The sequence below is a fragment of the Melanerpes formicivorus genome, unplaced genomic scaffold (genome assembly GCF_026170545.1).
Source record: "Melanerpes formicivorus ecotype bairdi unplaced genomic scaffold, bMelFor1.0.p_v2 SCAF_15, whole genome shotgun sequence".
Taxonomy (NCBI): domain Eukaryota; kingdom Metazoa; phylum Chordata; class Aves; order Piciformes; family Picidae; genus Melanerpes; species Melanerpes formicivorus.
The window spans coordinates 6,357,911-6,373,328 of NW_027142367.1; the positions used below are offsets into that span (position 1 = coordinate 6,357,911).

A 15,418-nucleotide genomic window follows, 5' to 3' on the forward strand; every position below is an offset into this window, starting at 1 on the left:
TCTTGGCAAATAGCATGCAATACTGTGTCCTGAAGTAGGCACACTTCAAGAGATACTGGAGCAAAGAGCCACAAAAATTATTGAAGGCCAAGAAAATGAGCCCCACAGTCAAGAGTCCAGGACTACAAACTGTTTGGATTATCATGAAGAAGAGCAACAGAGAACTTCCTCACAATAAGTAACTACATTATGTAAGAAACAAACATTTCGTGACAGAGATCAAGCTAATTCTAGCAAGATCCAATTTGCAGAATTTGAGGCTAATTAAATTCAAACTACAAATAATTGAGGATAGCTATTAAAATAATTTACCCAGGACTGTAGAGGACTCTCCATCATTGAGCAATTTTTTAATCAAGAATTTTTTTCTAAAGAAAATTATTAGAACTGTGTGGTAATTTTGTTTAAGGCTATCTGATGGTCCATGTCATACATGAGATCAAAACAAGATCACAGTGTCTCTTTCTGGCCATAAAATTTACTTCTCTATCTCAATCTTCTCTCCAGTGACAAAGAAAGAAAGTTAATTGTTAGACATTTTGACTAAAGGTGTATCACACTTGACTTACAGAGGGTGTTCTGCAAGTACCAGCAATCATATGCTGAGCTTACAGCATAGCTAAGGCTGTCTGACATAGCACATATAAAATCTCTCTTTAATTTCCTTTAAAGAAAATATGTACACATTTGGCTATGTTTGGAATTTCTGGGGGGGGGTGTGGAAAAATCCAATCTGCGTGTGCTCAGGAGGCTTGCTGTAGTCTGACAGTCATCTATAGTTTCTGCCTGAGCTGAGCACTCCTTATCCCTTTCATTCCTCCTACAGGCATCTGCACTGTACATATGCATTCCCATGTGCTTGACATGCCTCCCCTCAGAGCAGCAAAGGCAGAGACAGACTTTCCTTCTTACTGTTCCTCCCTGTCCTGATGTTCTCTCCCTCCTCCAGTCACTGCTGCCCTGAAACAGGAGTCTCCAAATAAAAGGCACGGGAATGAGGAGTCAGCCAGAGAAGGTCTATGAGGCAGACTAAGAGGAGGCAGGGAGCACACAAGAGCAGACTACTTGTAGTCCTGAGTCTCAGAAACCCAAAAAACCTGTGGACAGACACTGTGCTCCATAACAATCCAGAAAGGGATCACTGGGGAGCTCTGCTTTTGAATTATCATTAGAACTTCAAAGTAACCATTGAAAATTTGGGATTTTTGCCAGAAATTAGGTTGCCTGAACCTGCCTGCTGCAGCCTCTCACCCAGGTCTCCTGCAGGCTCCTTTACCATCACTATCTTTGATACAAGAAGTCACAACACATGAAGACAGACCCCAGCCCTGCTCAGAGAGCAGGAAGGAATCAGAGCTGTGCAGGGGCTGTAGCAATGAGGGCTGCATGATGTCAGGCACGCAACTAGAGCCAGTGACATCGAAGGCATGAACCTTTTTCTTCTGGGAGCCGTGTTTTCAAAGTGATGAGCATTCAGTGCTGCAGCTGAAGGCACCCACAACTGTGCTCTGGATGAACATACACCCAAGGCTGTGGCCTCTGAAAAATCACCTCCCGAATGCCTGGCATTGAGTAAATGGGACTAATTGAACCATATGTCTCAGCAGTATAAAAAAGATTAACTCAGCCATGGTTTTGATATGCTTAGACATTAGAGACACAGTTGTCACAAAACATTCTGTAACAAAATTAATAGTGCTGTGTTTGCACAGGATTTGCACAGTGCATAGTATAGAGCTGAGACCACAAGGTGAACAAGGATAATAAAAACAGAATATGCACTCTCTCTTCCTAGTGTGAGACAAAGTATAGTGCAGCTCCACACAGGTGAGGAATTCACATTTCATCTTTAATTCCTAGGTTTCCTAATTTGCAAGTGCTTGACTTTGAAACACTGCAGCCTTTTGCTACAGGATGGGTATGCAGCCACACTCTTCAGGAACCTTTAGCAGAACAATCATCTCAGTTATGATTCTCCCCTCACAAACAAGTTCATTTGGGGACTAAATTATCTCATCGGTGCTCTTTTCTTTATTTGTTTATATAAGAAATCCTGAAATTAAGTTCAAGGAGACTTTTTTTGAGCTTTGAGGATGTACATAGCAAAGTTTTTTTTAAAAAAAAGCTTAGATGCAGAGGGTTTGGGTTTTTTTTTAAGTGATGTTTGAAAAATTAAGCTGTTTTTAGAACGTCTAACATGTGCACTGTGTCACTTCAGGAAGGATATAGACTGTAGCACATACAAAAATGCACCCAACAAAATCAGACTTGGCATATGCCTGGTAGAATCCTTTATAGTTAGTGGAGTGGAATTTCTTTCTAACAGGTTTTACTTTGGTCCTCCATTGTCTTTGCCACAGACTGAGGAGAATACAGGATTGCTGCAGCTGCTGGACTACTCTTTCCATAGTGAGGTGTGAGCAGGGATAAAAACATTTGCTACAGCTGGGGCATTTAAGATATCACCTGTACCATATGGATTATTTGATGATTAACAAGACACTCAAACTCACATTGCAATCTTTCCCTCAGTAGGGACATGTTTCACCTTTAAACTCTCAGGAACACAGTATCTTTGAGATCTCTGTCCCTCTGTTATGTTTGCTAGAACCTGACTAACAGGTCAAAAGTAACTACTGGAGACTGAAAAGCAGACACTATGAAAGCAAAAGCATCATTTCCATAGCAAATTTGACTAAAACCAGTAACTAAATGTTTTTGCCATGAATGAGTAGTGAATCAGGACCTTAGTTCAGCTGTCTTCAACCTATAGCTCATTCAGATTCTGGGAGCAGCTTTATGCTGGCATTGCAGAGCTCAGTACAAGCAAACATGTTTACCATGTGTATATATAAATTTTCAGATATGTTCTGCCCAGATTTAGCTCGGTGCTGTCATGAGAAGCCTCCTAGAGCTATTTAGTTCATCAAGTTTGTCTAGTTCATTAGCTTGTCAACACTGCTCTCCAATTTTAAGTGAGGGATAAATGTCCTTGGATAAAAAGGATCACAGTATCACTTTGAATGAGTTGTGTCACTTTGTTCAGAAGACACATGTGGCCTTGCATTGGCTGCTTTTTGGGTTGTGTTATCCTCATGCCCTGCTCCCCTGATCCACCATAAGGTGGTATACGTTCCAACACACATACACCACTGTGATGGGATGAATTACACATGTCACTTGGGAGTCACAGAACTAGCTACAGGTTGCATAGGAAGTCCTCCAGGTGTTACTCACCCAACCACCTGTGCTTTAATACCCTGCTTGTTATTTCATCAGATTGATTGTCTGGGGTTTGGGGTTCTCTTTGAAGTACTAGAATGATCTTTGATAAGACTACTTATCATCCTTCATCCACCAGGCCAAACTAGAAGTGTGGTACAATTTTAGAGCAAATGGGAGGCTAGAGACAGACTGAACAGATGAGACAGAAAGAGAAAAGCACTAGGAATCAATTTTAGGAATTTTCCACTGAAAGGCCAAAATTAAACTAAGTTAAATAGAATTTTTATCAGGAAAGGATTTCTTATCAAAATCAAGGAGACTCCACAGCAGCCAGTAAGCTGGCGATCCCCTCCTGCAAGTGGGATGAGATATAATTTGAAGTCTTTTGAAAAAGTCTGCCATATACTGTAACTGAACCTTCATTTCCCTGATTCTTTTCTACAAAAGGCTGCTTAAAAGGTTTTTTGCAGTTCAGTTGGGAATAGGAGTCAAAATAGATGACAGATCATATGTTTTCTATATCTATTTTTTCATATACGTATATATATAAGATCTCACATATCTATTTCATATATTTATAATATACTTTTATGTTTCTGTATCTCTAGAGACAGTGTGGATATGGAAAGAAGCCATTGGCTCAGAGACACAGCCTCTCCTCAGAGGAGCTTCTGTGACACCAGGAGAACACAGCACAACATTTTCCCCAAGAAGAGAAGCAAACGAAGGCTGGATCTAAGGCCAACAAAATGAGGACTGACATCTTTGCCATGCTGAAAGGTATTATGAAATGCATGTGCAGCAATATAAGAACAGGGAGAAGAAAATTAGTTATAAATCTAAATGTAACATCAGCTAATTGGGAAGATATCATCCTATACTTCTCCTGTCTTTGCTCTTATGTCATTCAGTTGAAGAAAAAAAGAAGCCGAGGATGAAATGCCAAAAGCCCCGTAACAGAGGTTCAACAGACCTTAGATATCTGAAGATCCAGGGGAAACAACAACAACAAAAAAAATCCAAAAACAACCAAAGGAAAAAAAAAGCCAGGCTAAAAAGAAGAGGTTTTTCTCAAAGCTTGAGATGGAAAAAGGGAATGCAGAGTGTGATGAATGGAGTGATAACTCGTGTCAATTAGATGATTGTGATTAAAGCAGCACCTAAAGCAGGAGCATGAATGGTGAAACAAGGGATCAGACACTGGGAACTGACATATGTAACTAGAGTAAGATTTCTTTAGGCTTTATTATAACCAGTTGTTTATGATTGATTTGATTTGCTTTGCTTTAATATAGAGTCAGATTTTTAGGTTTTATTATATGCTGTTGTTTATTAATTTGATTTGTTTTAATATATGTATACAAAGGCCTTAGTGAAGTGTTAGGAACTCACGGCTAATAGTCGGAATAAAAATAAGACTATGAAACAATAAGTTGTTCAAGGATGGGAAAGGAGGAGAGTTCACTACAGAAGATGTGAACACAAGAACCAGTTGTGAGAACCGACAAGAAATCACAATATTCCACATGTAACCCATCCTTGGGAACGGTACTGATTGTAACAACAGAGCTAAAAGAGTTACAACCACAAGGACTCAGCATGCAACCCACCAGCAGGTGCTGACCAGAGGACTACATCATTGAAAGACCACCAGAAGGACAAACTAATTTAAATAAACCCACCTTTATATGCATATGTATAAGGAATAGAATATTTAAAGAGGAGTTAGATTGTGTTTAGTGTGCGTTGTGGGTGGAGTGCAGACCCCCCACACACCCAACGCTGTTTGCTTGTCTCTTACTGCCTTAAAATTGCTCTTTTCAAATTAAAATTGCATTTAATCGACTTTAATTGGCTTTGTCATTAATAACACAGAGAAAAACTGAAATGAAACAAGAAATATTTTCTTCTAACATAACTCAGCAAGTTATGTTAGCTTGATGCTCAAATTGACTTCGTTATTATTGTTATAATTGCAATTTGATCTTCAAAAATATTTTTGCTACCAGTGTAAGAAACACTGCAGCACTCGAAAAGAAGCAGGTCAGAGTTTAGAAACGCTCACGGGGAGCCAGGCTGGCATGTGAGTTGTCAAGATATTGCTCGGTTCTTGCAAAGCTTCAGTTTAAAGAAATACATGAAAATCAGAACGAAAACTCAAAAGCTCCTGCTCTTTCAGATACAGAATCTGAAGACAAAAGTAAAAATCAAACCTGATGTAGTTATTTATATTTTTTGGGGGTATTACAAAAGTAGCTAAACAAGCCACCCCGGTTGAAAGGCTGGCTAGTTTTGTCTGCTGTGCCGACGAGGCACTCCTCTAGCACCTCGGTTCGGATGCATACTCAAATTCACTGCGGGTCTTTAACTCTGTGTGTATAAGTACGCAGTTTCCTCTCCAGGAACACAGTTTTCTCTTTTGGAAGCAGTACAACATACCTATTCCTATTCTGTTTCTGATTATCTATGAACATATCTATCTTTTTTATTCGTTATTTGACAAGTTTTTAGCGCTTTCTATTGTAAATGCTCTTACTGGTTTAGAGACACATCTCCAGAGGAAAAAAAAAAACATGTTTCAATACATTTGCAAGTTGTCTGCAGTGCAAGTCTGCCTTCTAATATTATTTATTTACGGTACTACCCTAACTAATCAATAAATAAAAGTTTATTTTCACTAATAACCCCAGCAACAGTATTTTTTTATGTGCTCATTACATTTTTCATAATGCACATTGAGATTTTGGGGGGGTTTTTTGCATTTAGTTTTCATAATACTGACTGTTTCAAATACTGACTGTAAGTATTTCACCTTATATAACTGGGGGAAGAGATGTGGAGAAAGTCAACTTTATGCATTCAAAACGCCCAGAATTTTTTTAGTTTCCACAATAAAAGGGCAAATGATTTGTGGATGATTCCTACTACATAGAATGTGTCATAAAGCATTTGCCACCATCAAAACTACCTAACACTAACAGAACAGCTATTTTAACATGTATTGATTCTCGTCCACTCCTGAAAAGTAATAAACCAGAATTTTTCACAGAGAGAAAATCTTAGGGAATCTCCTAAATTAAAAAGTAGGAGAGAACTATTTCATCTGCTTTCATACTATGCCTTCCCTTCCTAATCCCTCAACACCCATCTATCCAAAGACAGAAACATTTTGTTAATTATTGCATCTTTGCAAATTCTGCTGAAAGGACCCTCGAAGGATCATACAGAACATCCTTCCCTGCTTCACAGAGAAGCAGCTGTACCAAAACCATTCAGAAGTTTCAGATCAGAGAAATGGTTTGTGAGCATGAAAGTCTTTCGTGGTTGGTTGTTTTTTTTTTTCCCCTAGCTAAATCAATTGATATAATTAAAAAAAAAAGTGCCACATCTTTCTAGTCTATTACATGCTCAGGCCATCATAGCTGTAACAACACAGCTGTTAAACCACTCCCAAAAGCTGCTTATACTGAAGAAGTATAGTTTCTGTGAGTACCCCAGAGATTTTATTCCAGCATTTAACTGTTATTAAAACCACATTTTTCCTAAGCATCTTAACCTAAATTTTTCCTTACTGCAACGCAAGATCATAATTTCTTGTCCTAGCTGACATGAACTTAAACAACAGTTTAAGTTCAACTAACTTTGCAGCTAACTCTGCATTTCTAAAGCATTTAAGCATTTTTCTCTTTACTCTTCCCATCTCTAGACTAAACAAACATTTTAATCTTTTCTAGTAAGTGATGTTTTCTAGGTATCTGATCATTCCTATTGCTCTCCTCTGAACTCTTAAGTTGATCTGCATTTTTCCTCAAGTACCCCATTCCCAAATGACTGCAATACTCCAGCTAATGACCTACCTAGGCTAACTAGGGTGAATTTTTTCCCTATATATCTTAGAAAAAACACTCCTGTTTTCACATGCCAATTTTTACACGTTGTTTTCACAAGAGTGCAATGCTACTAACTCATGTTTAGTTTGTGATCCACCAAATTTCCACATCCTTTTCTCCTTAGCTCATGTTGTCAAGTCGGCTGTTGCCCAAGCTGTATTTAAGTACATGATTATTCCCAACTGAAGATAAACTTTTGGACAAAACCACACAGACTCACATCCTATTTGGTTTTCTAGAGGTTGTGGCTGTCAAAAATAACTCTAAATTATGAGTCTCATCTTCCAAGATGCCTGAAACCTGCTTCAGCTTGGTGACATCTGCAGGCTGAATGCCCACATGCTCTGACCCATCCTTCGAACCATTCATGAAACAGTGAACAGCTCTGACAGATCCCTGTGGAGTCCCAGCCTGAAAGTCATCTCAGTATACCACTCCCAAGTCTCTAGTACCTGTATTCTTCAACCACAGAAAAACCTCAGCAAATTTTACTTCTCTAGAAATGGCCCAAAACAAGAAGTAAACACTGTGCTTGTGGAAGAATTCCTCATTTGAGTAAAGGGGGAAAGATTTAACGTGACAAATGCAGTAGGAGATCTCAGACATCAGAAAAACACATTTTGGAGAAGCAAATCCCTGTGAAAGACAATGAGGCCAAGGAGAGCCTGCTTTCCAAACAGTCCTGCCCTGACTCTGAGGTGACAATATATTATTTGGAGTTTCGGCAAAGGAAACCGTTTGAGAGGCTACTCAGCATCATGACTCCCAGGGATCAATACTGCCAGGAAATTGAAGCAATGACCCCAAAACTGCCACGTACTCCACTCTGCCTAAGCTCCAGCATTGCAAAAGAGGGAGATTCCTAACAAGTTAACTAAATTTGATTTTACGTTAGCACATGTTTTCAGCAAGCTGAAACTGCTGAAATAACCACCTTTTAGCATCAATAAATAAAGGTTAAGAGTAAGGAATAAATATTTAATACATCTAATACGTCCACAGACACTACTGTTGAATAGAGAGCAGTAGCTCTGCTGCACCAGGCACCACTGCAGTCACAGGACAGGTCAAATACATGACTGCAAACATGTTTTGCAGCCCTAGCTTCATAGACTGCATCTTGCAAATTGCTTATTTGTTTACTGCAGATGTAGCCTTGATTCAAAACCATAGAAAGTATAGTCCAGCCCAAAGCAATCTTATCATCCAACAAGTACAGACTAAATGCTTCGCTCATAGACACTCATATTAAAGGTTTTCCACAGACACAGATGCTAAGCACCACCATCTTGCACAGTTTTCCATCACTATCCTGCACCTGCCCTAATGCATCTATCAGAGGGAAAGCCTAAGATCTGGAATCAGTTTTCCAAAACAAAGGTAAGAGACACACAATGTGTTTCTCACATTTGTAGCTGCACGTCTACATACCTAAGGATTGTACTTGAGTGAACAGATCCTACCTTGTCTACCCTGAAATGGTGGTATCACCTGCTGGTACTACGGACTTGGTGAGTATTTGAGGTGCATTTAGTTGGTATTATGTGGCACCATTCTGTCTATCCCACCTGCGCAATCCTATTAAGTCCATCCATTCAAGTTCTGCAGTTATCCATGTTACATTTGTTGACAACACAGCCACATCTGCTACAGAAACTTCAAAGATTATGACTCTGAAGGTAACTTGAATTAAATCCAAACTGACTGTCAACAACTCAGTGGGAGCTCTGGACCAACAGACATACTCCTAAAGCATTTCCGTCTGAGGATGTTCAGCCAGTCCCTAACTCTGAGTCAAATTCCTTGTGCAGTACCTTGACATTTTCATTCTTCATGCAGACCCAGGAACATGCATTAGGCTGATCTTCCTCTTAGAAAAAGGACAGTACTCTTAAGGCTGCATATTTGCTCTTGTGCACACCTTTTTGCTTTGACCTCAAAATGTTTGCAGAAATCATGGTCTGCATTTTATAGTAGCAATTTGCATAGAGGACCAACAATGAAATTATTTCTCCCAAAGCAGCAGCTCTTGCTTCTGCTAGCCAAGTACAGCTAGATTTCTTTACATACAGCAGCATATACCTCTGACATATAACTGACCTTCTCATACCAGACGGTAGCTGACAGGAAACGAATTTGTGGGGCAAAGAGAAATTTTTGCTTTTCACATCTTGTGGTAACTGTGCCCCATTCTGAGCAGCAAGTGCTGCACTGCTGTCCTCCTGTCCTGTTTGCCATGTTCATGTGGTGACTGTGACCACACCACTAGTGAGCAGTCATGAGTGTGGCCGTTGTGCAGCAATCATGGATACATTCACATTGGTCAACGTCCCATTGCTGTGGCTAAAGCAATGATGTCTTCAGCAGGCAGGTGACACCCACCACACAGGTAACCATGTTTAAGTGGGAACAGCCAGAGCTGAGTAGAATTGCACTTGTGTTATTCAGGCAGATGTGTTAACAGCTGATGAATTGTGGTTATCTGAGCTATAGTTTATTCCTCATGGGTAAGCCAACTCAAATTGAAAACATCACCACTCTCCAGCAACAAGTTTATGTGTGCGGACGAGTCAAATTAGAAGCAATGTCTAAGCTAGGACTCCAGTTATTCTATAGTGAAGACAAGCCCACGTTATCTGGATTCACCCCCTTCCTAGGGCTCAACTTTATTGGTTATTCAAACATTACTGTAAAAAAAACCTGGCTGACACTTTCTACTCAAACTTGGCAATTCCTTAAATTTTCCTCCAAAATCTGCTTTGTCCTAGCTGTCTCTGGGCACAAAGAGACACTCCCACATCCTTTACATTCCAGTTGGGGCTAATTGAACTCACATGTCAGCATGAGTCAGCAGTAATTACCAGGAATATTAAGGAAAGATTTGGCACCGGACCTTGGTTATTCAACAGCAGAGTCCCCATTTTTAGTGGGGTCTCACGTTGCACGCTGCACCAAGTTCTCAGTCTAGTTCAACTACATACGGGGAGATCTCGATACCGAAAGTATATTTTTAGATACACTACAGAAAGGCAAATCTAATGGAAAAATCATTTCTGACCATTAAATCCTCCATGGCGGAGTTTAAATCTGTTTAGATGTTGAAACCGATGAATCAATATTAGACTGGCTGGCTGGTTTTTGTACACATCCTCACTGCAAGCCGGGCCTAGCACTGCATTTCCTCTGTAGGATCCCTGGGCAGAAATACCAATCAATGGGAAGTTGAGGTAACAATAGACCTCCCCGTCCTATGCCTCATTTGGAATAAAAATTCTGAAACCACAACAACTGGGATTTTCCACATACGAGTGTTCTGTCCCTCCCACTCTCCTGACGGTCCCCCTCAGTACGCCTTCACCCTAGAGACTGTGGGGCCCTCTGCTCCCAGAGCTGAAGATTTGAGGTGTTTACGCACTGGCGCAACACAGCCCCTAGGAACCCCACCCTCTCCTGGATGTAGAACACCTTACCACACTTTTAATGGTCAACTACAGAAAAAAAAATAGGTTGTCACAAACATATACATTAATGCAGAGATGCAGTGGATGGGGCGGTGAAAAGGACGGTCACAGCCTGTGCTCAGGCTGCGGGGGCCAGAGGAGCAGCGGCACTAAAGTTACTGTCAAAACCTTAACTGGTAACTTTTTCTACGGTGTTAGGTAGTTTTGTTTTTCAAGGAAATAAATTCTTGCTCTTGGTTGCAAATTAACCAAGCATCTTGCCAGTGAATTTGATCATGTCGGTCATTAATTCTTCCACTTAAATGCAATGTTTTAGTCTTAGCCCTGGATAATAACCACTCTCTATGGTTCATAAAGGAGAACTGTTTTATTTTATCTGCTGCAAACATATGTGCATCAACATTCTTCTCAGCAAACTACTTCTGAACCCAACCAGATCATTCAGTTTTATTTAAATCCAGTCTCAGCCGTCTTTTTGAAGCCTCCAACTACCAAAGAACGTCAAGTACATATATATTATTTTTTTTCTGGTGGTTTTTGTTTCTTTCTTTTTGGTGTCAATAGTCTCTATCTCCTAGAAACTCACCAAATGACGCAGAAACATTGTTTGTGCCCGTCTTCAAAACAAACAAACAAAAAGTTTTTTACATTATATAACTTGGTTCTACGCTTCTTGTGTTATTCTTTAATAAAGATATAAAGCTACAACTTTGCCTGAAGATGTACAAAATTCTTGTTTACTAAACAAAGTAATACGGTCAGAAAAGGCACCAAAGTCCACACACGCGCTTCACACGTCCCCTCACTGATTTTTTTCCCCCTTTGGTAAGTCAAACTGAAACGCAACAACAATTTTTAGCTCCGAAAGCAAAGACTTTCAAGGCAGTACTGACTGACCCCAAAGCAAACCCACTCTGTTCTACTCCAAGTGAGAGCACTCGGGGCCCGAAAGCGGTGACGTGAAACTTGTGTTTCACTTGCTTTTCCCCCGAAAGGTTCTCGAGGCATCAGTAGAAGGGGCTGAAGAGGTGAAGCCAGATATGGCCAAGCTGGCCGGGCACAGCCCTCCGCCAGCCTGGTTCCAGCCCTCGGGACAGCGGGACAGCACCCCGGGCATTACCCGCCCGGGGCCGGCGGACACTCGGCAACTCCTGGGGCTTTTGCGTGGGACCTGCGATCCATCGGTGGCGATCGGCTGGAAGAAGCGGGGCACGTCCTGAGTGGCTGCGGTCCTACCGCCGCCGAAGGAGCCGGCGGGGAGAACCGACACCCCAAAGGGGCGGTAGTGGTTTGGGGGACGCGATAGCCCCGGTTCCCTCACAAAAGCCCGGGCTGAAGCCTCGCCTGCCCACCGCAATCTCTCGGGATGAAACTACTTACCCCACAGCCCCAGACACGACCCGGGGGTGCAAAGTTTCTCCGGGCGAGGAGCAGACCCCGGCCGCGACCCAGAGCGGGCCGCCGAGGCGCGGCGGTGGTTGCCGGGGCGGAGGTGAGGGAGCGGGACGAAGGGCGCCGGGGGTGGGGAGGAGGATGCTCGGCCGCCGCTTCCCTCGTGATTCAGGTGGCGGGCTGGCGGCCGAGTGACAGCGCGAGCCGCCGGCTTCTTGCTCGCACGCGATCCCCGGCCCTCCGCCGACACCCCCCGCCGGCGACAGAGGGCGCTGCGGCGGCACCGGCGGCGGCACGGGCAGCCAGGGGCGGGCGGCGGCGGCAGCGGTGGGGACCGGGTTGCCGGGCACGGCCGGACGAGGCTGCAGCCTTAAGCGCTCGTCCCCGCCGCCGGGAAATAAGGGATGGCGGGGGGAGGGCGACCCGGGCCCCTCTCAGTGCGCTGCACCTGCCCGCCCTGCAGCCGAGCCCCGCTCTCCTGGAAAGTTCAAAGGGAAAAGTACCGTGTGGGTAACTCCCCGCCTCCGGGATGTCTGGAGCAGTCTCACAATCCCCCTGTGGCATCGGTGCGTCCACCACACCGCCTGCCCCGGTCTCTGCTCGGATCGGGCCCCTTTGCTCTAGCTGCCTTGCCTGGCAGACGTGCATGTCCCTCTGCATACCCGCGCTTTCCCTTAAGCACGGGACTTAGCAGTTTCACCAGCAAGCTAAGTGATAACTCGGATGTATTTTTAACTAGCAGGATTTTTTTCCCAAAACCATTTTGACGATGGATTTCTGGTTTGTACTAGAAGTGGCAGGGGATCCCAGTCAAGCAGGGCAGCCTTTTGCAGGTGGTGTTTGATGCTGCTGTTTGATGACTGCCTAAAGCAACTCTTGGACAGAAGGCTTAAGGGAAGGACAGACAGAACCAGAGCAAGCTGATGCACGAAGTCCAAGATAACAAAGTGAGAAACAATCCTTTGCCTGGTGGGATAACAGTCCTTAGTGAGGAGATCAAAAGTCCACAGACTTCTGGGACTGGTTGTTGTGGAGAAGACCTACCTACTGCTTCGCAGCCCTGGATTGCTGAAGTGTCCCCTCAGATGCAGACAGTGTAGCAGGTACCAGCCTTCAGACTGCCATGCCCTTCACTGCCTGCCTTCACCCCAGACACAGTGCTGCAGCTTCTCGGGCCCCAGCTACCTTAGCTCTACATGCATGGGCAATACTTTTGGGAAAGCCCAAATATCAAGATAGAGGTGGCAGGAATCACACACAGAATCACAGAATCATTCAGGTTACTTTTACTTATCCTAGAATGACACAATGTCTTGGGTTCAAAAAGGCATTTAAAGATCATCAAGTCCAATCCCCCTGCAGTAAGCAGGGACATCATCTTCAAACAGATCAAGTTGCTCAGAGCCCTGTCCAACCTGACCTTGAATGGCTCCAGGGATGGGCCATCCACTACTTTTCTGGGCAACCTCTGCCTGTGTTTCACCATCCTCATGGTAAAAAATTTCTCCCTTATATTTAGTTTGAATGTTGTGATAGATTTTTCATCCATACAAAGATTTACTCTCTGTTTTATTGTGGTACAGATTGAACAAAAATGCACTGCCTGAGCATTAATTTACTGCAGAAGGAATGGAGAGGAACTGGAGTGTTAGAAAGTACTTAAGCCTTCTGTTCTCCCCTCTCACCCTGGACAGGGTGAGATGGGTGGCATGAGCACTGTGGTAGGCCTTGATGGTTGCACTTGTGTGGCTTCCCAGCTTCCTCAGTAGCAAAGAACTGTATCTCTCTACAGCACCCTGCTGCTTCACCTCACAATCACTGATATGTCTTTGGCTTGACCACTCATCTTGCTTTTTAGCAGGGCAGCCTTACTTTAACAAATGTACCTCCATAATAAGCTTTCATCCCTCTTTTGCTTATGTTCTTCGAGACGAGGGGAACCCTGGACCCCAGCCCTCCTGTCCTGCACATGAAGATGGAAGAGTCCGGCTCACAGGAACACTATTGTTCCAGCAAAATAGAACCAGTCAGTGTTGTTGATTGCTCTGTTACATCTTCCCAGACAGAGCCCTAGTTATAAAAATAGATGCAATAATCCACATGGACAGTTGCAATTGTAAACGGCATTCAAAAAGCAAAAACGGAATTCATAGTTTGACACAGACATATCCCCAATCCATCAGAATGTGACACATTGGCAACACGTCTCTGCCAAACTATGAATGCCATTATTTACTTTTCTTTTGAATGCTATTTACAATTGCAACCTTCACAGTAAATTAGTTCAGCTATTTATTATCAGACATTTTCTGAGAGGCTTTGGTGTTGTCTGCACTTACTATATTCACAGAATTGATGTAAGTTAGACCGACTCAGACCACAGTAAATCTTCAGGGACTACAGATTGTGCTTATATTAGGAAGATTTGCCAGCATAACTCTACCAGCAAAATCCTATCTGGCAGAGGCAAGGCCTATGTTTGGAAAGAGAAATCAAAGGCCATCAACACTGAATAGCTCCTCACTAGATAGAACAATGGTACTTCTGCTGCCAGGCCATTGACAGAGAGTGATTTACCCAGATGAGAATTGAGGGTGGGGGAGAGGAAGGAGGGGTAAAGCCCAGAAAGTGCTGGATAATGGTGAGATAATCATGGGACAACTGTTGTTCATCACTTCTCCTGTTGAACTCAGTGCCTTGAAGGAGAGTCCAGGAGCCTCGAGGTGTTTTGATGTGTGAAGATATATCTGAGCTCATTGACCAGGCTGTCATTTAGAAGCAGTGTCACCACGTGGTGTTCAGGTCACTGTATCAAATCTCTTAGCGAATTCATTGACTAGAAACAGGGCTGAGCTAGTGTATGTCCAGCATGGAATTGGGACCCTGTTCCACCTGTCTGCATTGATATGTCCGAAGACAATGGTTCAGATGTTTTGTAGGAACTTATTCCATTCTTGCCCATAGGGAGAATATTTGTACTGTGCTCTCTTCACTTCTTGGCTTTTAACTTTCGTTAAAAGTAATTACATTTGCCAGGCAAGAATTGTTTTTCATAATCTCATGCTGCTGACTGTTTATACTTGCACCAGCTATGTGCAGATCTTTTTTACACAAGTTAGGCTTACTGAACAACTGCCAGATAGTTCTGCTTTCCTTCTTGAATTTTAATTGCTTACTTGCCCAGCATCTATTTTTAAAATGGAATTGTAAATGGAACAGCAAACTCCATCACTCACCAGAGAGGCAGAGGGTCGATGCCCTCCTTATTCCTTCTTCTCTCCCTCCTACAATGAATGTGGAGGAACTGGGACCTGAGCTGTCAAAGCGTTTAACCATGAGCATAAGCACTTAATTTCAGGAATGCATTCAGATGCTTTGCAGAACTGGAAGTAGATCTCAGTATTTCAAAGGGCTCAAAGTATTTCAAAGGGCTCAAAGTATTTCAAAGTA

The 15,418-nt window shown here is 42.8% G+C and overlaps 1 protein-coding gene across 1 annotated transcript in view; it reads right to left on the reverse strand.

Annotated features, from left to right (window-relative positions):
• AHRR (aryl hydrocarbon receptor repressor) overlaps positions 1-12,083 on the reverse strand; it is a 106,588-nt gene extending 94,505 nt beyond the window's left edge. The window contains exon 1 of the mRNA XM_068147501.1: positions 11,957-12,083. The gene's annotated coding sequence lies outside the window, so the exon portion shown is untranslated. The remainder of the gene's footprint in view (positions 1-11,956) is intronic.
• Positions 12,084-15,418: the final 3,335 nt, after the last annotated feature.